Below are 11,425 nucleotides of genomic sequence, written 5' to 3' on the forward strand. Positions count from 1 at the left end.
CTGTGTTTTTTAATTTAATGTAAAATAATGTAAGATACTAAATTATGACTTTAAATTTAATTTTCTGGTTTCCATTAATTAACAATCTTTAAGTGAAGTTGGGGGACTTTAGAAAATTACCCAGTATCGGAGGAGGCATGTGCTAGTCTTCACCCTCCTGGTGTTGGGGCATCACTAGTGGTGGGTGGAGTCCTAATGAGTGGGTTGGGTAATTGGCTGTCTAAATGGGAACAACATTTGAAATAAAATTTTATATATATATAAAATAAGAGTGTGGATGCCTCTTTGAATGCTCCTGTTGGTTTTTTTTTTTAGGCACATTTTCTTGAAAAAAGTAGCAGCAGTGAGGAAACAGAATGATTAGTAACGAAATGCTTCTGTACTTTATCAAATACATTTTCTCTTAAAAATAAATTGATATTTATACAATTTTATGGAATTATTAGTGGTTCCTCAAATACACATTTTTATGATGTGATGTTTAATTGTGAAAACCCTTTTTAAAGACTTAAAGATGTATAGAGGGCATGAACATTAATGACAGTAGGCTTTTGAGTGTGAAGCCCCTCCCCCAGTGAGTTTGTACAGTTGGTTAGTGCTTCAGTCTGGAGTGTCCCCAGCAGGAGACCCTCATTATGAACTCTGTACATCAGCATTCATTAAACTGAAGAGCTCAGCCCAGACGCACCTCAGAAAACCCAGAATATTCTGTCCTGAACTCCAGCCTTACACCACACACCACACGCCTCCAGCACTGCAGGAGAAACATACATTAGCTAGTGTACACAGTGACACACACCCATAAACACAGATAACATACACTGCCAGGAAATAATGAGCCAACACACAATAGCTACATAACATATACATTGAAAAATGTGTGTGAAAACCAACATGAAACAAAATGCTGAATTTTACATAGAATGTTGTAATCAAATGTGTTTTATCTGTTTTCAACTTAACATAAATTGTACATTTCATATAACATACAGTAAATTATCCTAAAACAAGTGATGGATAAATGACTATACAATATTAGTATGTATAGTAAATCTATACTATAGCTGTGAACACATGCTTAAGTTCAGTCTCTGGTTTTCTCAACATATTTGACAAAATGTTCACATATTTGCTGGGGATACACATGCCTGAATAACACACTGATCTATTTCTAAGATTACAATTTACTCCCTATACAGTAACTACAGGTGTATAGTACTGTTAAGGCTGATAGCCGAATGTAAGGAACTAACTGTGCGACAAGCCAAAACTGGCAAGTTACTCAAATGATTGTACTTACTCTTGAGCTGCTTAACAGTTCTCAACACCCTGTTTCAATACAGTACCCTCTAATACAGCTCCATTATTCTGTACTATGCAACTCATAGCCGTGCAGTTTCATTCCTGCCTTCTCACAGAGCTCACAGTCGAGAGATTGTCACATATAATATACACTGCCTGGTAAAAAAAAGTCTCCACCTGGATTTAAGTAAGTAAATGATGTGGGGTTGATGCTGCAGTTGGTCTGCAGGTCTAGATTCAGCAACAGTATGTGCTGAAAGAATGAGGTCAGCTGACTACCTGAATATACTGAATATAGACCAGGTTATTCCATCAATTGATTTTTTCTTCTTTGATGGCACAGGCATATTCCAAGATGACAGTGTCAGGATTCATGGGGCTGGAAAGGGTGATTCAGAGAGCATGAGATCATCACTTTCACACATGGATTGTTCACCACAGAGTCCAGACCTTAACCTCATTGAGAATCTTTGGGATGTGCTGGAGAAGGTTTTGAGCAGCAGTCAGAATCTACTCTATTAACGCAACACAGAATTAAAATAAATATTGTGACATTGCAGAAGCTTATTAAAACAATGCTACAGTGAATGTGTGCTGCAATCAAAGCTAAAGGCGGTTCAACTAAATATTAGAGCGTGTGATCTTTTTTTTTTTGGTGGCAACTTTTTTTTTGGCTAGGCAGTGTACTTAAATGTGTCTTTAAAAGCTGTTTATGCAGCCACCCTGACCTAATGATCCATTGACAACCCAAAGAATGGTACAGAGTTTATTGAGTTGTTTATTTACTATTATGCTTGAGCATGTGTAAGGAATATCAATGTGTTTGGCCTTTACTGATGTTGTAAATCAAAATCATTTGCGAGATATGAAACAAAATCTTTCACAAAACCTTTGATCTGTTCCTGTCTCTGTATTAAGGATTAATGTGTTATTTATCAGTGTTATTAGTGATATTGGTGCCAGTTAGTGATTCAGACTGTTAAAGTAATTGGGTCATTATCATTATAAAGTGCCTTTGAGACATTGCAATTTCGATAAGAAAAAGGTAAGATTTCCCCTTTCACTTTATAATCATGTTATTAAGCTGCCCCTTGGGTGTTAAAAATACATATTGGTCAAGCTTAAACACTTTTTATGAATTAAATACAGAATGTCAAAATATGGGCATACTGCAAAATATGTCCACCCTGTCGGGGACAAATGTAAGCTTCAACTATATGTTATTTTTTTACATAATTATAATTAAACATACCTTTTCAGAAAGGTCTTTTGTCCCTTTCTAGTTAAGACATTTCAGATAATGGGAAAAGTCTTTGGGAAATACTAAAATTAGAATAAAATCACAGCTCATCTACAGCGATAGCCATAGGTCTTCTTTGTTTTTTTAAATAAAATGACAAAAACAAATGTAACTAGCAAAACTTTTTAATGGTTTTGTTTGGTCATCATTTGGACATCAGGAAATCACACACGGGGTTACTTTATATTCAATACATATTTAGTTTTTTTCATTAAACTTAAATTTGACAGGGTGGACATCGGCACGATAGGGTGGAAAATTACATGACAGGGTGGACAAATGCAATTCATTAAGTACAGAAAAACATTAGAAAGGATGAGTTAGGTACAAACTGTACTCAGTTAATTCATACACCAACATCAGAACACATATGCTTCTCAACAGAACATCAAAACAGAACATCAAAAAACATCTAGCGTAGGCCTACTCATCAGAACATTAGGACACGTATCTAGGTCTACTGTAATTGGTCCTCCATGTACTTCCAAATAGATGGCTCCACTGAGAAAGCACGTCTGTTAACTAGTTGCGGTTCCGGCATGAGGCACAGAATCTGCCAATCCCCATACCAGTTGATGTCATCACGAGGACTTGGCCAACAGAATTTGTTGATTCCTTTGTTGTGCATGCATTTAACTTTCACACTGTGCTCCTCTACATCGAGAATGATACCAGGGTATCAGTGGCGGATGTTGGTCTTTCAAGGAGGGGAAGCTCAATTTCGGCCTACATCTTAACATATGTAGTTTCATTTATACGTAAATTCTACTCTCCCTGATATTTATTTTTTTTGTAAACAAAAGGCATTATTTTCAAGTTTTCACTACACAACAAAAAGGTACCCATTCTTTACTTTGAACAATTACATAAAAAAACGACGCTATGACATGAATAAACATAAAATGATCAGTAAAAAAAACATTACGCAAAATCTTTAAAGTTGGTAAAGGAAAAAAATGCAGGTACATTTATTTCCTTTTTAATTTCCTTAAATAATCACTTTATTAATTTAAATTATTTAAATTATTTTTAATAATAACACAATACTTACTACTGGCCCCTGTTCATTTATGTCCTGAGATAGTTTCATCAAGAGGAATGGCCATCAGTACATTTTATTTGTTACAGCACTTCCAGTCAGCCAGCTCACTTTATCACACCAGAACAGCTGAAAATACCTGTTACTTTTCCCACCTTTTACACTAAATTAATCTGAGCAGTTGATCTGCCCTGCTGCTGTTTAACTCTTAAGTTTTTCTTCGTAAGGAAGACTATCAAATGGATTTTTACACTAAAAGATCGCTGATTCGCTCATTTCGCTGTCAATCAAAAAGGCACTCCGCCTCAGACAGATCATCCAATCATCATGCAGAAGCTGAGCGTCCGGGCCGGCCGAGGCCAGCCCACTGCCCCATAGACCCCCAGAGACGCTGAGCGTCCGATGGGCGGGACAAAGCCCAGCGTTTATCCAATGACTCGTCTGGTTTGGCCGCTCGCTTTGCTCCGCTATTGAAGTCTGTGCACTGTTTAAAGCAGCGCTGTGAAGCTGCGGGAATGAGTGAGAGGAAAGCCGCGGCGTTACCAGTGATAAGAAGCTGATTCTGAACTAAGTTCAGCGCGGTGTAGCTCATATTTAATCAGTGAAATGTACACACAACAGTATATATTTAATCACTTATTTTTTTACATATTAGGGAAAGCTGAGCTTCCCTTGCAGTCTTAGAGCAATCGCCACTGCAAGGTATCCATCATTGTCGTAGTTGACTACACACCATTCACCGATGTGCTTCTCTTCGATGACTTCTGGCCTCCAACTTTTATTTGGTTTTATTTTGGTTTTCACTGATCAGATGCCAGCAGGGACACTTTTTGAAGGTTGAAACATAAACAATATAGTATAATGTTATTTTATTACGTTATTATTGTCATTATTGTCAAAAAACTATCCACCTGTCCCCCCTGTCATGCATCATGTCCACCCTATCAGAAAAGTATTAATGACAGGGTGGACAACGATAGGATGGACATTTTCAGCTAAAATTAGCAATTGATAAGCACATGGGGGCCCCTCAGCCAGCAGAGTTAGCATTAGCGAAGGTGACCTCAAAATAAATATGACAATATTTTAAAAAAATTTAAAATAATATTTTTTTATATTTCCCCATGATAGGGTGGACATGTTACGCTCGACACCATGCAACAAGAAAGACAATATGAAGAAAATTGTGAAATTAAGGTGTAAATACTTACTGATAAGGGGTCGTATGTGTCAACTATCATTGAAGATCGTCAAAATGGTGGTCGTGATGTCACCGATGACATCGGCTACTGCATTAAAGGGCCAGTTACAACATAATGACAGGGTGGACAATGATTTGAGGGACATGTATTAACTACTTAATATTTATATTAAATATCTGTTGATAACTACTAGAATTACCCATTTATGAAAGTTCTTGTCAATAATAATAAGACCACAAAAAATCATTTTAATTTTGTTTAATTTAATGACTTATTATACTCATAGTTGCTCCCACTATTGTGAGAGGGACATGGCAAAATCGCCTACACACACTTAAAGAAAATAGTACAAATTAATAAAAAATAACTCCAAGATGGCAAATATAGTATAGATATATGTGTTAATGATTATACATTTGTAATAAAAACTCAAAACATAATTATTTTACATTAAATTGAAAATAAATGTGTGATTCTGACTGGGACCTTGAAAGGCACTTTATAATGATAATGACTCAATTGGGAGTGATACACTGTAGGTAAAGTAGGAAAAGATCTTCACCTAGTGGTCAAAAAGTGAACTGTTCCCAAACAAAAAGAACAGTTTAATACCAGTACTGTAACATAGTATTTTATCATGAAGTAAGATTTTTCTAATTACAGATAAACTGTAAAAAAACACACAAAAAAACACAACCCACTGAATTAATCTGGTGCTTATTACACTGAAACCTGATGAAGCAGAAGCACTTTTAACACTGCCACTTAAGGCCCATGTGAATATAAATTAAGGAATAAAATGGTGATGACTCAGCAGCCTAGTCACACAGTAATGAGTAAAAGTAGAAAAATCCAGTATTTAAATATTTTTAAATATATGTTAACTTTTTAAAATATATGTTAACTATATTAATAAATTTGGCGTCAATTTACCTGGAAGGACAAATGGGAAGTGTTCCCTTCAAAAACCGTGATAAAAGGAGCAGCTGTTATCTAGGTAAGCTGTATTATTAAAGTATATATTTATTAAGCATGATAAATATGTTAAGAAACAACACATATGTAGCTAGCTGCACATTTTTTTTACACTGAGAAATTGTTAGGTAGATTAGTTAACACCCAAGCTAACAGTTAGCTAGTGCTAATTAGCTAACTAGCTATGGTACACATCAAGGGGGAAAAACAGACAAATCAGTGCTTAATTAGAGTAGTACTGTGTGTAATTTACTGTTTTAAACAATTTAACTAAATTGTTTATTACATTTTTAATTAGTTAACCCTCTGTGGCATAAAATTTATTTTGTTTTGAGGGAACAAAGCTCTGCTTAAAAAGAGGTCTGACCTGTGTTGTCCTGTGGCAACATATAAAAAAAGAGAAAACCTCAATATATTTAATTACATTTACCTATTTTTATATTTTATATTAAAGCTATTTAAATTTAAACATTACATATTATTATATTATTTCATTTTATATATAAAAAAAATCATATAAGTAATTTATTATTTGTTGGCCTCTTAAATAATTCTTATAGTCTCTTTAAACACATGCACACAAATATTATATTTTAAAGTTGCAATATGTGCTTTTTCTGATAAAGTAATATTTCTTAAAGTATCTTCTGACAAGTTACAAAATTACAAATGGCTTAGAACTTGTCTTTTTTATGTTCATATAAGTAAGAATATGTATGTGAACTGTATTTTTAGTGGTTGTAAGAAAGTAATAAATCAAATACATGCTAAAATGTAGCCTTTATTAGAGCATGTTTACAAGTAAGGCTACAGATTTTGGTCCATATCTGCTTTGGGTTTGAAGACGTTTAGCACAGAGGGTGGAGTGGAGCTGGGACAGTGTCCATGTAACTGTTAATGAAATAAATAAATGTGCCACATTTGGACCAGAAATGTAAATGAGGCACAGATCTGAGCCAAATGTAAAGAAATTCACTGTGCCAGTTCTGGCCAAAACTCAAATCATAAGTGCAAAACATAAATAAAATACATTAAAAAAACATAAATTGTGAACAAAATAAGCAGGCCCAAATTTGTCTGTCAGATTTGTTAAAGATGTTCTCACTGCTCTGTGCCAAATTAGTAAATTTGCTATCCGGTGGTCATATTCGTATAACCAAAACAGCTCCTACTACAAGCCCTGTGGTATCTGGCCAAGATCAGATCTTTCCTTCATAGAATCAGCACCCACAGGTAAAAGACATAAGTCTATTTGACCATCCACAACATGGATCAAAAACATGACTCATAACAACAGGTGACCTTCCTTTATTACTTCAAGGTTCAGTCCAGACACTTGTGTGTCCTGTGTAGGTGTTTTGGGCAGTGGACAGAGGTTAGCATGGACACTTTCTGACTGGTCTGTAGCTGTGCAGCTTTGCATTCCTTCAATAACCTTCATTAACATTTCTAAGACTTGTGCCAGAGTAGTTTTTTCTGTTGGTTTTGCCAATCCTCATCTTTATTGCCTCCAATACATAGTAAGCTGTGGCTGTGAAACACCCTGTCACTGAGTATATTTAGTTTTAATTTGTCCATATTTCAAACCACTGTCAATAAAGCTACTCACCACTGTTGACCTGGAGCCCCCTACACCATGCCTAATGCCATGTGTGGGCTAGAGGGGTCTAAAGCCCAGCATTGAGCTGTGGAGCAAAGGAATGATATAGCTCCAGTACTTTTGTGATGAGGTGAGGTGGTGATCATGCAACATTTTGATCTTAATAACGCTCTAGTCACTATACGCAATCAAATACTGTTAACCATTTTCCTACAGACACACATCTGCCAGAGCTACAGCACTGCTGCCTTCTCTGTCCTAGAGAGACTGCAGGCTCTTTAAACTTATTCAGACACACACTATCGGAACATAATGAGATTTCCATCAGGCTCTCTCAGCTGCAGTGTCCTTCAGCTTCTTTCTCTCAGTGCTTGCCTGTGTTAGGTAACGCACTATATTTGATTGAATTCACTTAAGGCTTAGATTACATTGGCAAAATCGTCTTAGCAGACATGACCTTCTGAGATGCTGCATCTCTTAAGTATATTTTTCATCTACAGGTTTTTGCAGCCACTAATATATAGCTGCCAGTAAGGTTATTTTTCTCTCTTTTACCTAATCTATTGACCTTGATCTGTAGATATTTGTGATATTTAATGAAGCAGCTGTCCCAGCACATACAAAAATACTAGCAGACAGGTAAAACAGGATAAATACCCACTTGCTATATTGACTATAATTTCATCAAACTCAATGTACATTAGTAACATTACCTCACAAGCTGCTTTAAGCACACACTTCAATCATAGTAGATAAACAGTTGCATCTCCACTGCTGGGAAACAATATATTCATATTCTCTAATATGTTGTAAAATATGTTGCACAATAAAAAACAAAAAAAAAAAAACATAGTACCACATTTACCCACATGCTTTCTTGTTGACTTAAAACTTATTGGTGCTCAGACCAGTTTTTCACTTAATAAACATATAAAAAATCTCATATTTTGTTAAATTGGATTATGTACAGTGTAAGGTTTGGCTAAACTAGTTCCAAAAACATTACAGTGAACAGAAGTAAAAAGCATAAATTAACAGTGATCTGCATGGAAAGTTTTGTAGTTATCTTTTTTTTGTCCATCTTAAATGGCACAGTGGTTACACTCTGAGGTAACAGCAAATCCAGATAACTATATAAAGCACAAAAATTGGGAACATAATTTGACAAGGTGTCGTACGGGTAGTGTGGGAGTGAGCAGCAGATGGCATCACATGAACACTCTGAACATCGATCTTCCTCAAATAATCTGTGTGCAAACCTTCAACCCAAGCAAAGCAGTGGATTATGGGCATTCATGTTTGTACATTGTACATTATACATTGTTTAAACACTATATATTGCATTGTTATTCTGTTATAGTGCATGGCACAACCCCAAAGTAGAACTGCTTATGCTTTTATACTATAAGAGGCTCAGTTTTGGACACTCCAGAGTCAAGCTTAAAACTAGTGTCTCATTTAGATAACATCAGATCCACAGAGAAAAAGAGGGTAGACTGGCTCATACAGAATAAAGCGGTGCCTGAGATATTAGCAATACACTGGAGAGAGAAAAGAAGAAAAGAAATGGAGCAAAGGAGAACATTAAGAGGGGAGAATAGCTGTGTTTAACTCATCAGTATATCATTACTGCTGAAAAATCTAACAAGAGCTTTTATATAATGAGCATGGCATTATGTAAAGGTGTCAGTACTGATCTACATTTGTGCTGCCACTGCTCGGGTCTTGCTGCAGAGTTCAGATCCACCCCCACTTAATGCCCTGAGAGGAACGCAGCACATGTTTCAGAATCTGTGAGCAAGATCCAGAAAGGACAGCCTGTAGAGCAGAGAATAAAAAGAACTGGACTGGAAGATTTGTTTTAAGCAGTCATTAACAATAATGCAGAGTAATGATGTATATAATATGTGCTTCATTCTTACCTATTCTTAATGTTTTAATGTATTTTAGCCATTTAAAGCTTGAAACATCAGATAATCTAAATGCAAATCTAACAAAAATAGAAACTTTTTTTTTACCCACACCTGTTTCCTCCCCATCAATAGACTTAAAGTAAGCAGCAACTTGACACCTATTCTCCCTCCTACAGCTCTGCAGGATTGCTCCTGCTCTACAACACCTGATTCAGCTGCACTAATGATCACACCCCTCAGGCTAGATCAGCAGTGCTGTGCCACAGCAAACACAGGAGTGTAAAGTGGAGGCGTGCCCCAGGGAAACACTGAGCTGGAAATGTCAAAGGTGGGCATATGTGTGCTTTGCTTAATGCTGACCCTTGTAATCTCAAACACTGAAATAAGATTTTTTTTTAAATCAGTAGAATTTCCCCATATACTCATTTCAAATGAATAGCCTAATGCATTGCATTATTTTGAGAAAAGAAAATAAGTTTATTAACATGTCAACTACAATATCTAAACTTATGATTTATTGTCAAAATATTACTGTAATATTACCATATTACTGTGTAAATATGGGTGATTAGGACATACAGAGATAAAACAAAAGTTGTAGATGAAACATCTTCATTATTACAGAAATTGATAAGTTGTTTGGATATTGTGTTCCATCACTTGAGACCACTTAAAAGTTATGAGTTTCTTTGATTTTGCCAAATTGAAAACCTCTGGAAAATAATCAAGAGGAAGATGGATGATCACAAGCCATCAAACCAAGCTGAACTGTTTGAATTTTTGAACCAGGAGTAGCATAAAGTTATCCAAAAGCAGTGTGAAAGACTGGTGGAGGAGAACATCACTATATCACGGAGATGTCACTACATATCTCTATAACCAAAAATAAATTTGTTGTAACTATATAACTAAAAATGAATTTAATGAGAAATATTTTAGATGAGTCATACAGATGTATACAAACTCATTCACTGATCACAAAAACAAGAGATTATTTACTTGAGTTTGAAGACATAAACTGTGAGCTAAGGACACAGAACCTGCCTGTATCTGTTCAGTAATGAATCTGTTTAGTAATGAAGCAGAAGCTGAACATGCTGTAAGTTCCCTCAAATATCAGCAGTCTATGACCTGGTGAGATTGAATACCTCTTTGTTTGATCAGGAAGTAACTCATGTGAGCCCGACTTATTTGAGTTTTGACTTAAACCTGGCGGAATGTGGTTTATTTTTAAATGGTGTTTAATTCTGGGTTGTATTTCTCTCCAGGCTGAAGACATATTGACGTGGCTTAGTGAACACAGGGCTGACCTCACCCGTGTTGTGGTATTAGTGAGACAGATTAGCTGAGACATCTGCTGAGATTTAGATGGGGGTTTTGTTCTCCATCTGCCAGCCTCTAGGCTTCTGCAAGCTCACATAGCTGTGCTGTAATCATGCCTTAGCCAATGTAACTTAAATAGATATGCGTCATTTCTTTTTGCTTTCAAAACAACACCACACGAGTCTGTGTGGTCAAATTATCATTGGTTCTGTTAAATAAAGAAGGCTTAGATAAAACCCACCAGGCCAGCGGCTTTTATCTGTGAGTGTAAGATTTACATGAGTCACAGTTCAAATAATTATATATTCATTTTCTTTCTCTGAGACATGTTTGGTGTAGTTTGCTTTAATTTAACACTGGAGCTGCAATGCTAATGTAGCTAACAGCTTGTAGAAACTCAGTTTGCATAGTACTAGCTGCCAAAACACTTTCCTTAAACAGTAATCTGTGATGGACTTGACTATGTGGTTTCTGGCACTAGTAAAACCTTATAATTAATAGTAAAAACAAAAAAAAGGTAATGAGTTAATGAGCAACTAAATAATTAATAGCAGTTCCTGAATAATTCATACTAGACACTGGCTAATTCATAATGGATACTACACAATTCATAAAGGATACTTTTAGTAGACATTGGGTATTTTATAGTAGTCCATGAATAATTTATCGTAGACATTTATGAATTCATAGTGGACATAGAAGACACTGGATAATTGACAAGGGTTATTGACTAGTTAATACCAGACACCTGATAATTCATAATGGATACTG

This window comes from Astyanax mexicanus, chromosome 1 (assembly GCF_023375975.1).
Source record: "Astyanax mexicanus isolate ESR-SI-001 chromosome 1, AstMex3_surface, whole genome shotgun sequence".
Lineage (NCBI taxonomy): Eukaryota > Metazoa > Chordata > Actinopteri > Characiformes > Acestrorhamphidae > Astyanax > Astyanax mexicanus.